Source organism: Elaeis guineensis, chromosome 15 (genome assembly GCF_000442705.2).
Source record: "Elaeis guineensis isolate ETL-2024a chromosome 15, EG11, whole genome shotgun sequence".
NCBI classification, from domain to species: Eukaryota; Viridiplantae; Streptophyta; class Magnoliopsida; order Arecales; family Arecaceae; genus Elaeis; species Elaeis guineensis.
Genome location: NC_026007.2, coordinates 58,067,713 through 58,087,152, shown reverse-complemented (window position 1 = coordinate 58,087,152; position 19,440 = coordinate 58,067,713). Strand labels below are relative to the sequence as shown.

At 33.9% G+C, this 19,440-nt stretch overlaps 1 long non-coding RNA gene across 1 annotated transcript; it reads left to right on the top strand.

Moving 5' to 3' along the window:
• The first annotated feature begins 6,624 nt into the window (after positions 1 to 6,624).
• On the top strand, positions 6,625 to 12,012 carry LOC109504895 (uncharacterized). Its single transcript, XR_012137283.1, has 3 exons — positions 6,625 to 6,796; positions 8,708 to 9,021; positions 10,577 to 12,012. It is a non-coding gene; the product is annotated as an uncharacterized lncRNA (long non-coding RNA).
• The last annotated feature ends 7,428 nt before the right edge of the window (positions 12,013 to 19,440 follow it).

Sequence of the window (19,440 nt, the reverse complement as noted above, 5' to 3'; positions counted from 1 at the left end):
ATTATTATAATACACTATAATAATATATTATATTAATATATTATATTAACATATATTATATTATATTAGTACATATTATTTATATAAAATATATTATATTATTGTTATTATAGTATTATATAAATATTATGTATGATAAAATATAATATATTGTTATATTATTATAATTTTTTATATTATATTATGTTAATATCTTATATTAATATAATATAATATACTATATTATTATAATATATTATATTATTATATTATAATTATATTATTATTATAAAGTTAAAGACATATTAGGAATGAATTAAAAAGATTTTTTTTTTGGTTGATTTAGCTATCTATAAGTAAAATTATTTTTTATTTGCTAGATAAATACTATCTATGAAAAAATAATTTATTTATTTTAAAAAAATAAAATTTTAAATAAATTAATTAATAAAAAAATTAATTAATTTTTTTATTATATTTATCTACGAAAGAACAAGCCTTAAAGCTTATCTCTCCAACCAAATGCCAAAAGAAGACTTATCTAAATAGTTACCCATCACTCCTAGCATACGAGGCATTGGATAATTTGTAATATTACGTTGATGGATAGCCCCACATCCAAAAGTTTACAAAATTTTTAAATTTTTATATAAGAAGGCCCACGTCACTTTATAAAATTATCTTTTTTCTATTGATTTAACTGTATATTATATAATATTATATATATATATATATATATATATATATATATATATATATATATATATATATATATATATGATTTGGATTTAAATTTGGATTTGGGCCTCCATAAAATTTAGTTATTTTGTTTTGCAAACGGGCATAATTGAATACCGATTAATTATTATATAGAGGTTTGTTGTTGGGAAATTGATTGTCTGCAAATTTCACTTCATGCGGACAATAAACTCTTCAAAAAAAAAAAAAAATACATATATATATATATATATATATATACACATTTCAAACTTTGATCATTTTTTTATATTGATTTTTTAACACGGGGAATGTCCTTCTAAAACTTATCCCCTCCATCAAATGTAAGTTGAATTCGAGACAAAACCTATTAATTTTAACTCTAAAAAAGAAAATTATAATTCTTCCCCTTTCTCCGTGGGAAGCAGCCCACATCTTGTTGTTTCTTTATTTTACCATGATGAATGCCTTGGTGCCCAACTACGATATCAGAAAAGGCTCCAACCTACAGTATTGATGTTTTATACTATATCTCTATGGTACACTAGCAATGAAACCATGCTGCACAGCAGTTTTTGAATTAATTTTATAAAAAAATTATAAAGAAATATCTCTTAAATAGATATGCAATTGATTATTCTATTATTAGGTAACATTAATTTTTCTTTTTTTAACTCACCATCCATTTATTCGTCCATTCTCGAAGTTTTTTTGGTTCAACTGAAACATTTAGAGCAGAAAAAAATAGAGAGGATATGATGCTTGCGATATTTAGATTAACTTTTGCGCTATGTTTTGGTGAGAGATACTGCTTGTGGGTCTGTATACAAATCACTAAAGTTATGTTTAACAATATTTAGTAGTTATTTTTGCTTCAACGTAAAAGAAAGTTATGGCATAAAATTTACACAAAGTTATTATATAATATGTGTTGCTTTCAAAATTCTTATAGCATAAAATACTTTTTCATGTATCATGAAGTTCAGCCAACATGAGAACATGGAGGTTGGCCTTTAACCTTGAGTGGAGCTTCTATTTATTCATTCAGCATGTGCATCATAGTTAGGAGCGCAAATAAGTCAGGTCAAACTGGATCATAAGCGACTGAATTTGATCTAATTCCTTGATCAAATCCTAATGTTAGTCCTAAACCCAACTCAATAGAAAATCGAGTTGGATCGGGCCACGTTGAAACTATAGCCAAAATTCTCCATCGAATGGGTCATTCGAGTTAAGTCTGGTCCATATATCTCTCGGCTCTAACTCGAAATATTAGGACGTGGATCGGATTTGGATCACATGTAGCCAACTATATTTTAATCACTCTAAAACCAACTACAATTAACCACACAAGATACCTAATAAATAATATTTTAAAACAAATTAGGATATAAAATAATTTTAAACATATCTTTATGTTAAAGATATTACTCATATAAATCTTAAATTATAATTTAAAAGCTCAAATAGATTCGAATTATGATAATATACCGAGTTTGGATCGGATTGGATTGAGTTGGATCCGAATTTAGTAAATCCAGATCCAATCAAAAAATAAATAGATCTAATTTTAGAATCTGATTTGACCTATGGGTCTTTTAAAATGGATTGTATTGGATCTAAATAAGTCAGGTCGGATCAAATCACGTATCAACACGATCCATTAGCAGCCTTAATTATAGGATACATGAAGAGAAATATTTAAATTCAAATAATTCTATCTTCAGTTGATAATTCAACTAGTTGGCATCTGTCTCTCTAAACCAAAGTGATGACGTCTCTTTGTTAATCATTCTTTTGTTTTATTCCCATCCTCATCTTGATTTTTTTAAAAATACTTTTCTCATTAATGTGTGGTGATATGAGGTGGGTCAAACGGATTGTGCTTGAGGGAGAATCTTACAATTCTATTCCACGTATTTTTCTCACCGCCTGTTATATATTGCCATCGCAATGTATAGCGACCTAAATCAATTAACATAAAATCCCATCATGTTAAGCCATTTATACCGTACGTAACAGAGGCGTTGCTAAACACCTACCATGAAGGTTTTTCTTTTTTTTTTTTTTTTTTCTTTAGAAGAACTGTGGGAGCATATCCAATCCAAATTACTTTGTCTAATAACTTGGACGACTACTAGGATTGCGAGACAAAACCTATTCTCAAATTGAGGTGTGACCTTTGAGATGTAGCCCCCATCTACACTCATTGTTCATCATTTGCTTGCACAAATCTCAAAATAGTCTATTCTTTATCATCCATTCATCTGTATATATCTCAAAGTATTTCATCTTTTATCATCAATCCATCTACACAAATATGAAAACTCTCATACTTTGTCATTCTCCATCTACATAGATCTCCAAACACTCTATCTATCATTATTCATTTGGTGGCATAGATTTTAAAGCATTCTATTTTTTATCATTTATCTGCTCATACAGATCTCAAAGCATTTCATCTTTTGTCATTTATCTGCTTGTACAGATCTCAAAATATTTTACCTTTTATCATTCATCTGCTTGTACAGAGCTCAAGCACTTTATTTCTATCATTCATCCATTTGCATAAATTTTAAAATACTCCATCTTTTATCATCCATCTATTTATATAGATCCTGAAGTCATTCATTTGCCGGCACAAAGCTCAAAGTATTTTTTTTCTTCGATTTTCTTTCAATTCTCATCGAAATAAAAATATATTAGTAGAAGGGTAATTATGAAATTTTATAAAAGTTAAGTTATGAAGTGGTCTAAATTTAGGGATGTCTAGGTGAATCTATTATATATGTATATAAAAATGGAGCAGCCGTGTTAAGGCGTCCTCATTCGACATGTGGTTAAAAAAATACATGATGCATGGCTAAAAATGCATTTTTTTTTTATGTGAAGGTGTTGCCCAAGAGCTCTGTGGGGTCCCAATCATGGAAGTCAATGGAGCGGAAAAGAAGAGGAGCAGCAAAAGGCGAGAGCGTAGTGGTGGCGACACCATGCTCCTTTCCTCGGTGAGAAAGGAGGGCCCAACGAATTTGCTCTTTTTTTTCCTTTTCCTTCTTTTTCTTTTGGAGTTGGAAAGATTTCTGTCCTTCTACCAACGTCGATAATTTTTATTCGGATCAGGCTGAAATCGGGTTGGTTGTCGTCGGCGTCGGCGTGGGCGGGTGGGGAAGGCAAGGCTTGGTGACGGCGGGGGAAGAAAGACGGATATTGATGGATCCATCGGCGGAAGGAGACGGGGGGCTTGGCTGCCTGGCTGGTTTGGTGTGCATACTGGATTTAATCAAGACCCTCCGGATGGGGTCCTGCCTATCGTCGGATGGGTGGAGCAGCTTGCCGCACCCGTCGTCCCCGTCGTTGCCCACATCGGGGCAAAGCGGCCCGGTAAGGCGGCATCAGGGAGGCGGTAGGGGTCCCAGAGCTCTTCCTTCGAGCAGCTCCATCGGATCTCTCTTGTGCGGTATCTGCATAAAGTAGCAGATTTATTGGAAACTTGCTCCATTTTATAGAAAAGCTAACAAGGATTATACTTTCTCAAAAACGGACAGAGAATGTCAATATCTTTTTTATCTAAATTTTTTATATAAAAGATAGGCTATTTCCTTATGCCACCTAAATATTATTAAGAAAGAATAATGTACGACCAAGAAAGAAAGGAACAGAGAAGATAAAGCTCTGTTCTTCCAAGGGTATAAGGAATGCTAATGTCAAATATTTTGCTGCCTATATCTACAATAATTCGAGAAGCAACTGCTGCTTTTGAGCTCTCTGCAACCAACCAAAAGAAGATTTTAATATTCATCGGTAGAAAGCTAGAGTTATTGGATTTAATCAGGGCCCTCCGGATGGGGTCCTGCCTGTCGTCGGATGGGTGGAGCAGCTCACCGCACCCATTGTCTCCATTGTCGCCCACATCGAGGGCAAAGCGGCCCGATAAGGCAGCGTCGGGGAGGCGGCAGGGCTCCCAGAGCTCTTCCTTCAAGCAGCTCTATCGAATCTCGGGTAGGCTGTTCCTTAACGGGCCAGCAATGTCGCATCGCTCTTTACGCAACAGGGCAAGAAGGGGACCAATCAGGATGCCATGATTGTGTGGGAGGTTCGTTTTTATTAACTCAAATTTGTTTACAAAATATAATTTCATCGTTTTGTGATTCTTTTGGGAGAAGAACGAGAAAGAGATAATATATACTTTCAATTTTTGATTTACGGGATGATGGAATTAATATTGATCGGGGATTGTTGAGAAAATTTAATACTTTAGATGTCAAATAATTTTTAACCCTTCAATCTTTTGTTTTTTTTTTAACTCAAACAATTTTTTTTTGCATGTTTGATTATATATTTTATAACTTTTTGATGATTTTAAACGAATTTATCATGCCATAGTAATAACTGATTATGGACTTCTCATGAACTTTGCAACTGCTTATGATGAATAGTGAATGGCTTAACTCACTATGAATACTTATTTCTTAACTTCAATTTTTTTTTCTAACTTCAATTCTTTAAAATTTAAACGGAATGATACATCAATCCATCTACTGTCCACCAGTAAATATAGAATGCTTAGCTCTCTTTGGATTGTCTAGCTCTCATAGAGTGTTGAAGATGAAGGGACTTGATGTGCTGCAAACTTTGAACCAGACAAAAAGATATATGTGTCTGAGTTTATATTTTTATTTAAAATATTTGATATCATCTATGATGTCTTTTATATTATATTAGATTTTTAATTTATAAAAATATTATTTAAAAAAATAATTAAAAGAAGAGATGGAAAAAAAATTAAAGTTTAGATTTTAATTTTTTTTTATAATTTAGATCTTCAAAATTTTAATATTATTTTTTTTAATTTTTAAAATTTAAATCTCTCATAACATATTAATTGGAGGTACAATCACCAAGATTCTGATCAAAACTATCATTTATCATTATATTACTATATTTTTGCTCCATCTCGAACCCAAAGATGCTGTGGTCATTGATAGTAGTGGTGACCGACAGTCGATATTGTTAATTTTACTATTGAAAGAGTTGGAGGATATGTGAGGAGAAGATTGAAAGAGAAGGAGAATGAGAGATAGAAAAATTTAAAAAATAATTAAAATAAAAATAATAAAAAATTATAAATTTATAAAAAAAATTTATGAAATCAAAATTATTGATTATCATAAAATTTATTTAAAAAAAAAATTATATGTCATAGAATTTTGAATTTTTTTTAATCCACTCACACCCCTGGATTGATGAATAGGTGTAAGATGTGGACGGGGCCTAATGCCGTTGTGGAATGCCATCTTGGTTTTTTTTAAAAAAAATCTTGACATAGTGACAAAAGATGACAAGAGGTTTGTTATGATGTTGTGCAGGATCTCATACAAATAAACAAAACTAATTTAATTAAATTATGCTAAGAATAGAGAAAAATTAATATGACTTCACGTGGTCAATGGGCAAAATTGAATTAAACAACCACACTTGCATCTCAATTTATAATTACACGGGCTTTATACAATATGTGAATAAATACATGATCTTATGAGGCTCGTGTAGTCAAAAATCATCGCATACAAACAATCGGCCATAACAAAGAGAGTACATCTCTCCTACAGTCCCTAATTGGAAGAAGTTTTTACTTAGAGGATGATTGAATCAAAAGTCATTACATGATATGCAAGCAATCAACATTAGACTCCTCTAAATCAAATCTTAAATTTTTATAATAATTTAAGATCTCATATAAAATTTAATCAGAAGATATTAGTTGGATTTTTTGATTCTATATAAATAGATAAAATTTTTTTTATAAATAATTAATACCAAATCAAATACACATCCATACGAGCCTTTATTTTTTTTTTATTTAAATCATATATTTTTGCCAAATTAAAGATTTAGATCTATCCATGATCAATCTACATGAATCTACGCTACAGTTCCTCTATTCCACCGGTCTCTGCATTTTTCCCTCTTTTTCCTTCCGGTGATAGGGTTTCCGTAGGCAGTCGGAGCTCCCCTTCTCTGGCTCTTCGCTGGCTAATTTTCTCACCAACATCCAACTCATTGCGACATGACTCCAGAGAATGGCGTCGTCGATCTCTAGGTTTTGTTCGACACCATTTCTTCTTATCTTATCCCTTTCTCTTCCCGCTAATTGCAAATGCTATCAACGGCTTAATCGATGGGAGAATCTGTCTCGAGGGTTTATTTGAATTCTGGACGTTTTCTAACTGTTGATCCTTAATGCAATGGTTTTGGGGCATAATTCTGAAGTGTGGGTGATATCATATTTGTATGTTTTACTGTTAGCTGTGAAGCACATGTAGTTTATGAGTTCTTCTAATCTCAGGTTAGTTACTTGTGTTGCATGATTCTATGTTTTGGCTGCATTTCAATGAATCATAGCTAGTTTTTGAGTTCAAAATTTCTGATTTTTAATGCATTGGCCTTGTGGCAGCTTGATCTTCTAATTGGTTTATCATGTTACTTTTCTGCATGCTTTTATATGTTCCTGAAGTGGTCTATTTTAAAGCCCGTGCAGCTCAAAACCATAAGCAACCACAAAAGGAAATGATATAGAAAGTTTGCAAAGGTTTCAGTAACATTGCACAGGATAGTTTGATGAATCATACGGCTTGTGGAATATCGAGTTCCCGGCATAGAACTAATATGCATGATTTGAAGAGATTCATCTATTATTGTTATAAGCTCGTTGTGCAGATATTTTAATGCTTTTTGGTGCATAAGAAACAACATAGATAGTCTACCGTTAGTTGCCACTGTCTAACTCATGATGATCAATGACTAGGAGGTTACCTTGTAGATATTGAAATTTTCATATGAATAAACCTTTAGTCAAAAACAGTTCATGAGCTACTTAATTGAAAAGATATAATGTGGATATTAAAAATTGTAAGCAGTAGTCTGGAAGTTGTGTAACCCAATGTTATTGTTATTATTATTATTTTTTGCATTAATTAACTCTGATCATGTAGATTTTTGATGTGTTGAAAAGCCCTTTAGCAGAGCTAGCTTCTATAATAGTTTTGTATATTTATTTATTTGTTTGTTTGTTTTTGTGTGTGATCATAATTTGGGTATTAAAAAATGGTGAGCGATAGTTTGGAAGGTGTGTGACCCAGTATTAGCTCAACTTTTTTACATTAACACTGTTCATGCTGATGTTTGATGTGCTAAAAAGTTTTTTAATAGAGCAAGCATCTACCATAACTTTTGGAGTTTTGCATTAGTTAAGTGTCCGTAGTGTGGAAAATTGTGAGGAATTGTCCACAAGTTGTCAACTGAAAGCCACAAGCTTCATATGACCCAATTTTATATGAACTATTTGACATTAATTCTGAAATTGTTGACTTTTCACGTGTTGTAAGTCCTTTAATAGAGCTAATATATAAGGATAGCATCAGCCTTGGCTTCAAATAAATCTGGATTGTAGAAGATGGAATGTTCTTTGAGCCACAGCTGAAGGTGTACAAACTGGACTTCTTGCTGGTTCGTGTTTATGACCATAAGCACCACTATTGGCCCATGGCTTCTGTGCGCTAGTCTGCATCATTAATTGGCAATTTTGAGTCTTTAAAATCAAGAATCATTGAAAGTGACTCAGCAAATTGGCTTTCAACTAGAAATGCTTGTAGGTTAGGTACTATGTGGGTGCTGCGTATGGCATTTTCTTTCTTTATATATTTTTTTTTCAGTGAAAAGATTTCTCCATGCCATGTTTGAATTTATGATCCTTCACATTTCAGCAGAATTTAGTATATCACTGAATCTCTTTACTAAGCTGTCTGAATGAAGAAATGAGCTATCATTAAAAAAATAATACTAAAAGATAAAAGAATCTTTGCTTGCATTGTGCAATATAGGCAACCTGGTAGGATATTCTTGCATAATTTTTTAATTGCTGATTGTTATCCTGTTTCCTCTAACTGCAGGGTAGTATGTTTTATGGTATGTCATTGGAAGGATACTGAATTTTGGCTCATTATTGTTGAAGATTGCAGTTTGATGGAGTCTACTTCAGAAATGAAGTTCAAATCTGATTCTGAGCAAAATAGAGCTTTGGACTCAAATGCAATTCTCCTACTCCATCCAACTTCTGATCGCTCTAATAAAAGATCAGATCCTGTGGTACTTGAGAGAGAGCTTGCACATGAATTAGCTGCAAGTAAACAGGCAACTAATGTTCCAAGTGAGACTACTATTAGCTCCGAGGAAGCACTTGAAAGGGAGCTAGAATTTCGAAAACGAAGGAAAATAGCTATGTTGCAAGCTTCTATTGACTCTGGGTCACTCTTTACACCCTCTCAAGTAAGAATCTGTTACCTTTTTTGTAATAGCTCCTGTAAGCATTAAAACATGCAAATTTATACTTCTGTAGACATGCATATCTGCAAAGATCTGATTGAAAGGTAGTTTGTTTGTTTTTGCTGCTGTCATTAAGGTAGATAAACTGAATGATAAACTGAATGTGATAACAGGTCCTTACACATGGACTCATCGTTGTCACCACTTTCTTGTCGTTTTATTTGTAAACTTTATTAATAATTTCAAATTAGTTTTCTTGAGTTTGCATTTACACAGCAACACTCTTAAGTCTTGAACTCAGCTATCTGCAAACTTAAACTAACATGATAATCAATTTGAGGTCTTTTTCAGTCAACTCAAGTACATATAACATGATTTGCAATCTTTTGGCAATCTCTAGGTTTCACAATGTGTATGTTTCATCTTTTTTCTTCCCCTTTTTTGATATATTTCTTTCTGGTTTACAAAATTTCATAAACCATCATTTTCTTTTCTGTACTTTCTTTCAATTGCTATCCTAACTATTTGTTAAATGACATGGCCATCCTGAGGCTTTATCCATTGTGAGACTTCTTTGGTGAGTTATAATGATATATTGAGAAACGTCTCCATACTAGGGGCCTGTTGGAGAGGAAATGTTGGCTGACTGGTGGCAGGCATGTTTTATGCGATGCTAAGGAGGAATTGATTAACCATTTGTTTGCAAAATGTTTTTTTTCTAGAAGAATTTGACAAACTTTATGGATCTTCTTGGGGACGAAGGACAAAGCTGCCACAGTGTCATCCTTTTGGTCTATTTGGTGATCAAAGAGGATTCCCTGCTTGCTAAGGTTGCCAGGAACTGTGTGGGGGAAAAAATATTATTGGTGGTGATCCACTCGTCTCTGGGCTCCTTTACAAATTGATGCATTATGTGTAACCCAAAAGGAAGCAGATGTTTGATTTAATCTGGGTGACATGTGGAGTTTAATGTATGTTTAACCATTTAATTGTAGTGTTCATTGGTTGGAGTAGTGCAAAGTTGGGTTTAAAGGTGGCTTTTGCCTTGTTTTGATTGAATTTTGGAGGGAGGTCCCTCTCCCTCAACTTTCTTCAAAAAGGAAAGAAAGAAAGAAAGGTTAGTTTGGGTTGTTGGATTTGCATGGTTATTTCTTTTGTATGCTATCACTTTGACCAAAAAGCTTGCCTTCTACTTGCCATGATTTTTAAGATCATGCTTGTTAAACATGGCCAAGCTTAAAGCTTTGGGCTTGCGCTGATCTCATTTTCTATTCATTCTTGGATCATCATCATTGAGACATGGTATCCATAAATTTATATCATTCAACTAACTTCGATTTCGCTGCAACCCAGCACAATTTAAATTATTTTGACTATTTCAGTTATGGTTTCTTGGTTTGTTTTCTTTTTGAATGTTCTATTACTTGTATATTGCCCAAAATGCTTGTGTTTCCGAGAAGTGGTCTCTCCTGTTCTTAGATATATTTTTAAAAAGACCAAGTATAAATGTTCTGCTTGTTTCTTGGGCCTAACTGCACTGTATTTTTTTCCTTCCTAGGTACTACCTCTGAAGCCAAGTCTTCCTGGGATAAAACGAAAAGCGGTGTCTGAAAATCTTCCAGAGCAAGAAACCTATGGAAGTGAGGATCAAAGGTTTAGGGCTTCTCCAAATGGTTCTCCCATACAAGAAAGGACCAAGCATCAAAATAATCATGGCCAGTCATCCACGGCTCAACGAACTCCCTCTCAAGTTCCCTCTGCTCCTCAGTTTCCACAACAAATCCCGTCAAGAACCCCTTTGTCTTCTCGAATTGTGACGACGGGAAGAAAAATAAATTTTGAGTTTTTGGAGAAAGAAGGATTTGTAATTGAACAGAAAATCAAGAGATTGAGTTGGGAATTTTTGTGTTCTTTGGATATCTTGACCTATCCGAACCTAGTTTGGGAATTCTTCGGAAGTGCAGAGTTTGGAGATAAAACCTTGGAATCAAAAGTTTGAGGTGTTCGTATTATATTGGATGATGAAAGATTAGCTCAGATACTAAGGATGTCTACTGATGGAAGCATATTTGACCATTTTGAAAATTGGTCCACTGGCTTGAGATATATTCTGGATAGAGATGATATAGGTGAGCCGGAGGAAGTGAGCGCCAATCAGTTGAGTATCGAGATGCGTCTTCTTCATCACATGACAAGTAGGGTTTTCTTCTCCAAGATAGGGAGATTCGACTTCATATCAGGGAGAGATATTACCTTTATGTACCATTTGATTCATGAGATCTCTCTGAACCTACCCTCACTCATGATCAGTCACATAAAAGGGGCGGCCAGTTGGCAGAAGGCATCATTGCCTTATGGTATAGTCTTAACCTTTGTTTTTCAGGAGTTTGGTGTGGATCTTCAAAGAGAGACTGCCAAAGCATTGATAGACACTGACATCTATGACAATCGATCACTTCGGAGAATGGTTTTCAGAAAGTAGATGATCGAAAGTAGATGATCGATGGTTACGTAGAGGTGCAGTACAGAGAGATGCAGATGTTGATGGTGATGACGATGAGACATCTATAGCAATGTCCATTGCTGTAGATATGAGGATTGAGAAGCCAGCAGAGCAGCATGAGCAGACAGAGGCCGCTCCTTCACAGACCAGTCATCCAGAGGTTATAGATTGACTTTTTGATAGACTAAACGAGGATGCATTAGGTGAGAGAGTTTTCACCAGAATTGTCACCTCAGTTTGTGTAGAAATTCAGAGATATACTTTAGAAGTACAGTAGGCGAGATGAGATCTGATGGAGGTACTATCTTTGATCAGAAAGGAGTCAGCTAGATTGATCCAGGCTCTTACTTCAATGAGGGAGGATGTTCACGATCAGATCCAGTCATCTAAAGACATCAGACCACCCTCTCTTTCTATCTAGTCTGAATCTACATCTTAGAATTATCTTGGTCTATACTTGTTTAGGATGTTAGGATTTTTTTTATAAAGCTTTAATGATCCTAGCAATCCATTTTTGATATCTGTATAGGATATGGTTCTAACATATCTTACATGATTTCATTTTTGTAATCATCTTTTTGTAATCATATTTTGCTAATCGATGAAAGTTTGATCTTTTATAAAAATTTAGTATGTTTGATGTTTATATTTATGTTTATTTGTTTGATTGAAATTGTGCTTTGTCTATAAAATAAGAGGAGAGAAATGAATGTTTGATTAAATTAAATGAATTCGCATGTTTTGAAAGAAAAAGAGAGAAATTTAAAAAACTAAATTTTTTGACATTTATTATTAAAATAGGTGGAGAAATCTTTCTTGAATTTAATAAGAGAAATCATTATTGATTTTAAAAGAGAAATTATTAAGAAGTTATTCATACTTTGCATGTTTTAATTATCATCATTTCTATTATTTTGTTATATTGGATTTTTTTGAGAAATGAATTTAAAAAATGTTCTTCTTAAAATCTTTTAAAGTTGGTATCAAGTAAAATCTTTTCAAGAAAGTTGTCAGAAGACTTCTGTTTGGATTTCAAATCATTGATATCAAACTGCTTATTATTTATCTTGTACTCTATTATTTTATTTTTTAATAAAAAGAGAAGAATGTTTTGTCTTAAATCTGATTATGCATAGATATATTCTTAATATGATAACATTTGAGGTAAATTCAAAAATTCATATATTTTTTGAACTTAATTGATTGATATTTCTTGAGAAAAGAAAGAGATGATCCTTTTAAAAAATAATAGAAAATTTTTTTATGATTTATTTTGAATGATCTATTAGTATCAATTCAAAATGATTTATCATTTGTTGACTTTTCAAAATAGTTTAATCTGAATTTAGTTAGTTTATTTATGTTATTCAAAAATTGAAATAAATTTTGTGAAACTGGCTAAGCCTTAATCTGATTTTGAAAAGGGAAGAAGTATTATTTTCTTTAATCTGAATTTGATATATATTCAATTTAAGTTTCAATTCGTTATGAATTTATTTATTTTGTAAATTTGATTTGAGTTTTAACTTGATTTTGATGATACTTTTTAAATCATTCTCTTAGATTTTTTGAAGCTGTGAAAAAAGAGAAAGAAGTTATGTTGAGTATATGCTTGAATTAATCATATATTTGAGAAGTTATGTTTGAGATGCTTATTTGTTTGTTTGAAATAATTATATGAAATGAGTATATTTGAGAAGTTATATTTGAGATACTCATTTGCTCGCTTGAGATAATCATATGAAGTGAGCATATGTTTAGATGTGTGTCATCTTAAATATCTGTATCAAATTTTGGTATCCAAATTTATGATGGAAATTCTATGAAAATTCATGTCGTTTATATTAGCTCCGCTTTCTTCTTTTGCTTCTACTTTGCTTTTATAAACGCAAACCTCTTCACTTCATGATTCATATTTTGATAAATTAATTAAAATATATTATATTTTATTATACAAATACTCAAATTTTATCATCATCAGAAAGAGGAAGATTGTTGACCTACTTATTTTAAGATTGATTTTGATGATAATAAAATATTGAGTATAAATAATACTAATCATGTATTTCAAGGATGAATGTTGGATTTTTTAAATGTTTAAAATAAAAAAATTATTCATAGAAAAAATTCTCTCAAAGATGCAAAGCCAAAACCTCTAAAAAATAAATTTTCATAAATTTAGCTAAGAAAAGTTGACTCCAAAGAACGAAGAGTCGACTCTGGTACTTTAGAGCTTAGTAGCATGGACTATGAGAAGACTCCTGTGGAGCTCGAGTTCACTCTCTCAGTTGAGAGCAAAAAATTATATTTTTAGAACCCCAGCTCGAGCTAACTCATGAAGAAGTTGAGTCGACTCTTGGACAGGCTGAGTCGACTCATGAAGAAGGTAACCCGACTCTCTTAGGAAGATAGAACGTAGGATTTTTTAGATGATGTCCGCATCATCATTCACCCATCTGACTGGACTCAGCCTTTCAAACTCGTGTGATGCATCTAATTATGCTATCAGAGCCATTCTAAGATAGAGAATTGATAAGCTGCCGTAAGTCATTTGCTATGCCAGTAGGATCCTTATTGACGTGTAGCTTAACTATTCAACAACTGAGAAAGAGTTCTTGGCTATTGTATTTGCCCAAAAAAAATTTAGATCTTATTTGATTGGGTCACATATCATTGTATATACTGATCACTCAGCCATTAGACATCTCTTGTCAAAAAAAGATGCCAAGGCACATCTAATCCGTCAGATTTTACTTCTTTAGAAATTTGACTTAGAAATCAGAGATAAAAAAATAATCGAAAATATAGTAGCTGATCATCTGTCTCAATTGATAGATACGCCTTCTAACGAACTATATATCAATAAAAAAAAAATTTCTGATGAACAACTTATGCCTGTGACCGTGGAATCATAGTATGCTAATATTGTCAATTACTTAATTATGGATAAGATTCTCTCTTAATGGACCACTCAGGACCAATACAAATTCTTCATCCAAATAAAGTATTTCATTTAAGACGATCCATATCTGTTTAAATAATGTCCTTACCAAATCAATTGGGACAATCCATATGAGGCATTGTGTTTCGTCATATACTGCATCTTTTATTTCATCTGTGACTTAATTAATATTATGACGGACTTCATAGATTAAAACAATAATTTTAGGGTCATGATGAGATCATACCACTAAAACCTAAAATCTTGATAGCTCCAGTCTTAAATAATCTCAATCGTAAGATCATCGAGTCGGAGATCGATGATACGGATAAGACTGGCACATCTTATGTATGCTCGATGGAGTGGGTGATTGATCTCACAATCACTTGTATGGAGATACTAATATAAGGATGCTAGTACTCATTAGAGAATGAGTTCACTGAACTGATCCACAGAAAGAATATCTGATGGAGCTTTACTAGCATGTCAAAAGATGGTTCTCTAGTGAGAGTGATGTAAATGATCTTTAGATCTGAGATTATTATGGTACCTTATGCATGTACATCTATACTTTGGTTCATGCCCTAGCATGACTTTTTGAGATATGTGTGGGATGCTTTGAGTATAGTGAAGTGTGCATGAGATTGTGAGTGGTCAACAAGAAATCGATCATTCATTGTAAGACGAGAGAACATCTTATATGGTCTCATAGGATGATGACTCAGGAAGTCTCTGGCTAGAGCAGAATGAACATTAGAAAGAGTTTTTAATGGTTCATTAACTGAGTCATTATCATCAAATAGAGATATATATAGATAGGTATTTGGATTTAACATGATTCCATGACCATAGCCTATCTGAGATGTTGTATGATCAAAAGATTGAAGTACACAATAACTCACCACGAAAGAAAATATATTTTGGTATTCCACCAAATTTCACATCTTCAAGATAGTCATGACACGTTGCTAGATGTTAACCTTAACTCGTAGGTTATCATAAATTAAAAAGTTTAATTCAACAATCTAATTAGAAGAGTTCTAATTAATTGTAATGCATGAGCTGAATTAGTTTTGGACCTAATAAGATTGGGTTGACTCAAGGCCGGACTTACTGCTGGCTAGATGTAGAATCCAATGGATTACACACAATAGAAAATTGATCTTGGACTTTTGATTAGGCTTGAGAAGTCCTAATTTAAGAAAGATTTGGTTGAAATCCTAATGGATTTAGATCAAGCATGCTTGCATATGATTAAACCCATGAACCTCCATCTATTTGATTTTCTAATTGGATTAGGAATAGTTTGGGTCAAGTTGTTGGCTCCTAACTAACTTTCTTTTGATTTAAATCATCTCTGGCCTAATTAAGATAAGAGTCCAACTTCGGACTCTAGATCCCTCTCACGCCCCTCTCATTGTGCGCATCCCAATTCCACGCGTGAAAATGTTTCACGCTGATTTCTTGCGCCCATGGGAGGCCACGCCCCATATGTCTACGTGGAAAGGGAGGAGTCCATGTTGTGAAGGACTCCTCCATTCCCCCTCGCGCTCTTAGACTCCACGCTAAAGAGGCTTCATGCCCTTCATGCCCCAAGGAATTTTGGCGTCCAGTGTTGGACGGTTGGAGAGGTTTTGGTTCCAATCATGACTCCTAATTGAGTCAGGATTTAGGCTGGAACTAAGACATTAAATCTATAAATAAGAGGCCAATATTCAAGAGTTGAACAATTGAATATTCTCCGCACCAAGAGAAGGAAAAGGCACAGAGAGAAAGAGGAAGAAAGATTGCTGATTTTTTGAGAAGAAAATCAGCAAACTAGAATTGGAAAAAGTCTTTGGTCGAGATCCGTGTGGATCACCGTTGGAAGGCATACGTATGTGTGCCTCAAGAGAGACTAATCAGTGATCAAATCAGATTGATTTGAAAATATATTAATTCTTCTTGCTCCTTTTGTCACACTCCGAACCCAACATCTGGATCGGATACGTGATGGCCGCACATTCCTTAGAACAAGTCCTAAAGAATATGCAAGGTCAAAATAAATCATTACAACCTTAACATCCATAATAATTAATTTCAACAATAATTCGTAAAATGTTGCATAATTACAATTTAAATTTTTTCAATTCTCTGACCAGATACTATGACACTCTATTTATCCTTCTGCTCACCCGTAAATCTAAGCCATAGCCAATCATAAGCATCCTGTAACTCTGAGAAGAAAAAAAAGATGAAGGGATGTGAGCTTTACAGCCCAGTAAGAATTTCCATATCACACTGATATAGTAATATAGTCTGAAAATAAGGATAATCAATAAAATATAAAATCTCATGTTCAATGTCCAGAATAATGCAAACATTCATAAATTTTCTGTCTTGTTAAAATAGATGCATCATCGTATGTTAACAGGTGAAACACTTTTATTCAATAATTATTTCATGTCTTATCTTTCATTTCTCTTTTCATAATCATATGATTTTTAACATTTTCTTTCTGGCTCTGGACTATTCAAGTCTATATCTCAGTCATCATCCGAATCAATTTTCACATAAAAAGCCTTTCAAGGCTGTCCCAGGATGAGCTCCTGGCCGGCTGTCCCACGTATGAAAGCCCATGAGAGGCTGTCCCAGGCATAAACTCCTGGCGGGCTGTCCCAGACATGAGCTCCTGGTCGGCTGATCCACCTGTAAGCCAGTGGAGGCTGTCCCAGGCATAAGCTCCTGGCGGGCTGTCCCAGGCATAAGCTCCTGGCCGGCTGTTCCACATGACAAGGCTAGTCCATACCATATATCTCTTTCTTTTTATTTAATCATTATGTGTTGATTTCATCAAATCAATTCCGACTTGCATTATGATCAATTCAGATATGTCATATCCATATAATCATACCATCAATCTCTGATACATATATATTGACATAACATATTCATGCTCAAAATCAAATAACAATATCTCAGATATAATAAATTCATCGATCTCAAATCCAACGATACAAAACCAATAATGCAAGACCAACAGTAAAATAGCATATATATAATAGTGATCATGTACAGAGATTCTTACTTTTATCGATGACTGATCCAAGCACAGAAATCAATGTTCTTCTTTAATTTATAAATTTTTTTAACAAAATATTCTACTTGACATCTTATGCAGACAATCATATCTCTTCGTAATCCTGATCAAATATAAAAATCATATATAGAAAAAATTATCGATAATCGATCCTAATAACACCAATCTAGGACCTCTCTTAGAATTAACCAAAATTAGGATTTGTCTAAGTATCTGGATCCTCCACTGATCCATAAGACTTCTAGAGAGAGAAAATTCATGGAGAAAAAAAAAATTTTAGAGAAAGAAAGTAGAGAGAAAATAGAGAGAGAATCTTCGTATCCTTCAAATAAGATAATCATGATCAAGATTATCAGAGATCATATCAGGGTGATTTAATATGAATCAAATGTTATAAATTTCGAATATGATTGGACTGGGATAAGATATATTGTACGAATTTTGGAGCAATCTCAAATCATCATATTTTTATTTCAAATTTATCCTAGAGTCTGTGATGCAATCAGAGAGAGAGTAGAAAGACCTTAAAGAGATAAAATCCATAAAGAGAGAAAGGTCTAGAGAGAGAATCTAGAGAGAGAAAATGTAGAGAGATAATGTAGAGGAGAGAGGAAAGAGAGAAAGGAGGGAGAGGAGAGAGAGAAAATTCTCTCTTTTCTTTTTTTTTTTCTATTTTTGTTTCGTTTTGTTTTCTTTTTCTTTTTCTTTTTCTCTTTTTCTCTTTTTCCTTTTCTTTTTCTTTTTCTTTTTCTCTTTTTCCTTTTCTTTTCCTCCTTCCCACGGCCTCCCTTGGGCCGAACAGGGGACGGACGAGGGGGCTCCAGCTTGGCTCCGGCAAGGGATGGCAGCATGGCCGAATGTCTGACAGCAGGTGGAGATGGTGGTGGAGCCAAGGATGGCCGGCGATGAGGTTCGACCGGCAGGAGATTTAAAGAATTTGAAAAATAGGGGATCCGCCCCTTTTCTTTTTATTTTTCGATCATTGACCGATCACCGACGGCCAAGACCTTCAGGGAAGAGGGATAGAGAGATGAGGGTCCGATTTCGGGGATGAGACGCCGCAACCGACGGTGCCGGTGGGTGAAAAAGAGAGGAAAGGGTTCCGACCGAACAGAGGTTTCCTGTTTCATGGAATTTTCGGTGATCCTGATGGCCGGCGAGGAGTCTAAAATCATGGAAAGAAAGAGAAGAGAGAGAGGAAGAAAGATTGAACCCTCACCTGAACTCCGGTGGCCTCTTCGACCTTCGATTTTCGACGAACACAAGAAGAGGGTGCCGTGGCTTCCAAGGGAAAAAGAGGAGGAATCAAGCTTGAAGATCGCAGGTGGAGGTTTGAGAGGGAGAGGGAAGGAGGGTTTTATAGGGGAGCTATCCTACCCTAAACCGGACTCCATGGGTCCGATTTCATCGGGGTCGGAGGGGAAGAAGACTCCGATTAGGAGTCTTCCTCCTCCTCCCGTCGGGCTCTGTTTTGGGCTCTCCAAATTTTGCCAGGCCCAAGAGCCCTATGGGTTGGGCCGTGACAATCTCCCCTCCTTAAAATAATTTCATCCTCGAAATTAAGTTATGTCGTTTGAGATACATATTTTAAAGTATATATTTTTCATGTCATTCTCAAGCTTACGATAATATCTTATATATTATTTATTTCTCATGATCTTGTTATAACAAAAATTATTTGAAATCTCAAACTCATCCCTTCTTATTGATTTCTTAATTTTTTTTTGAAGAACCGTAATATTTTGGACTTGTATTAATATACCACCGTTATTTGTCTAATACATTCCACTCGAAATTCATAATTATCTCAGACTATCCTTGATAGAAAAATAAATAAAGGTCAAACATCGGGCACTCTTCACAATCATCGATTTCTTTCTTCTCTTGACCTTCCAATAG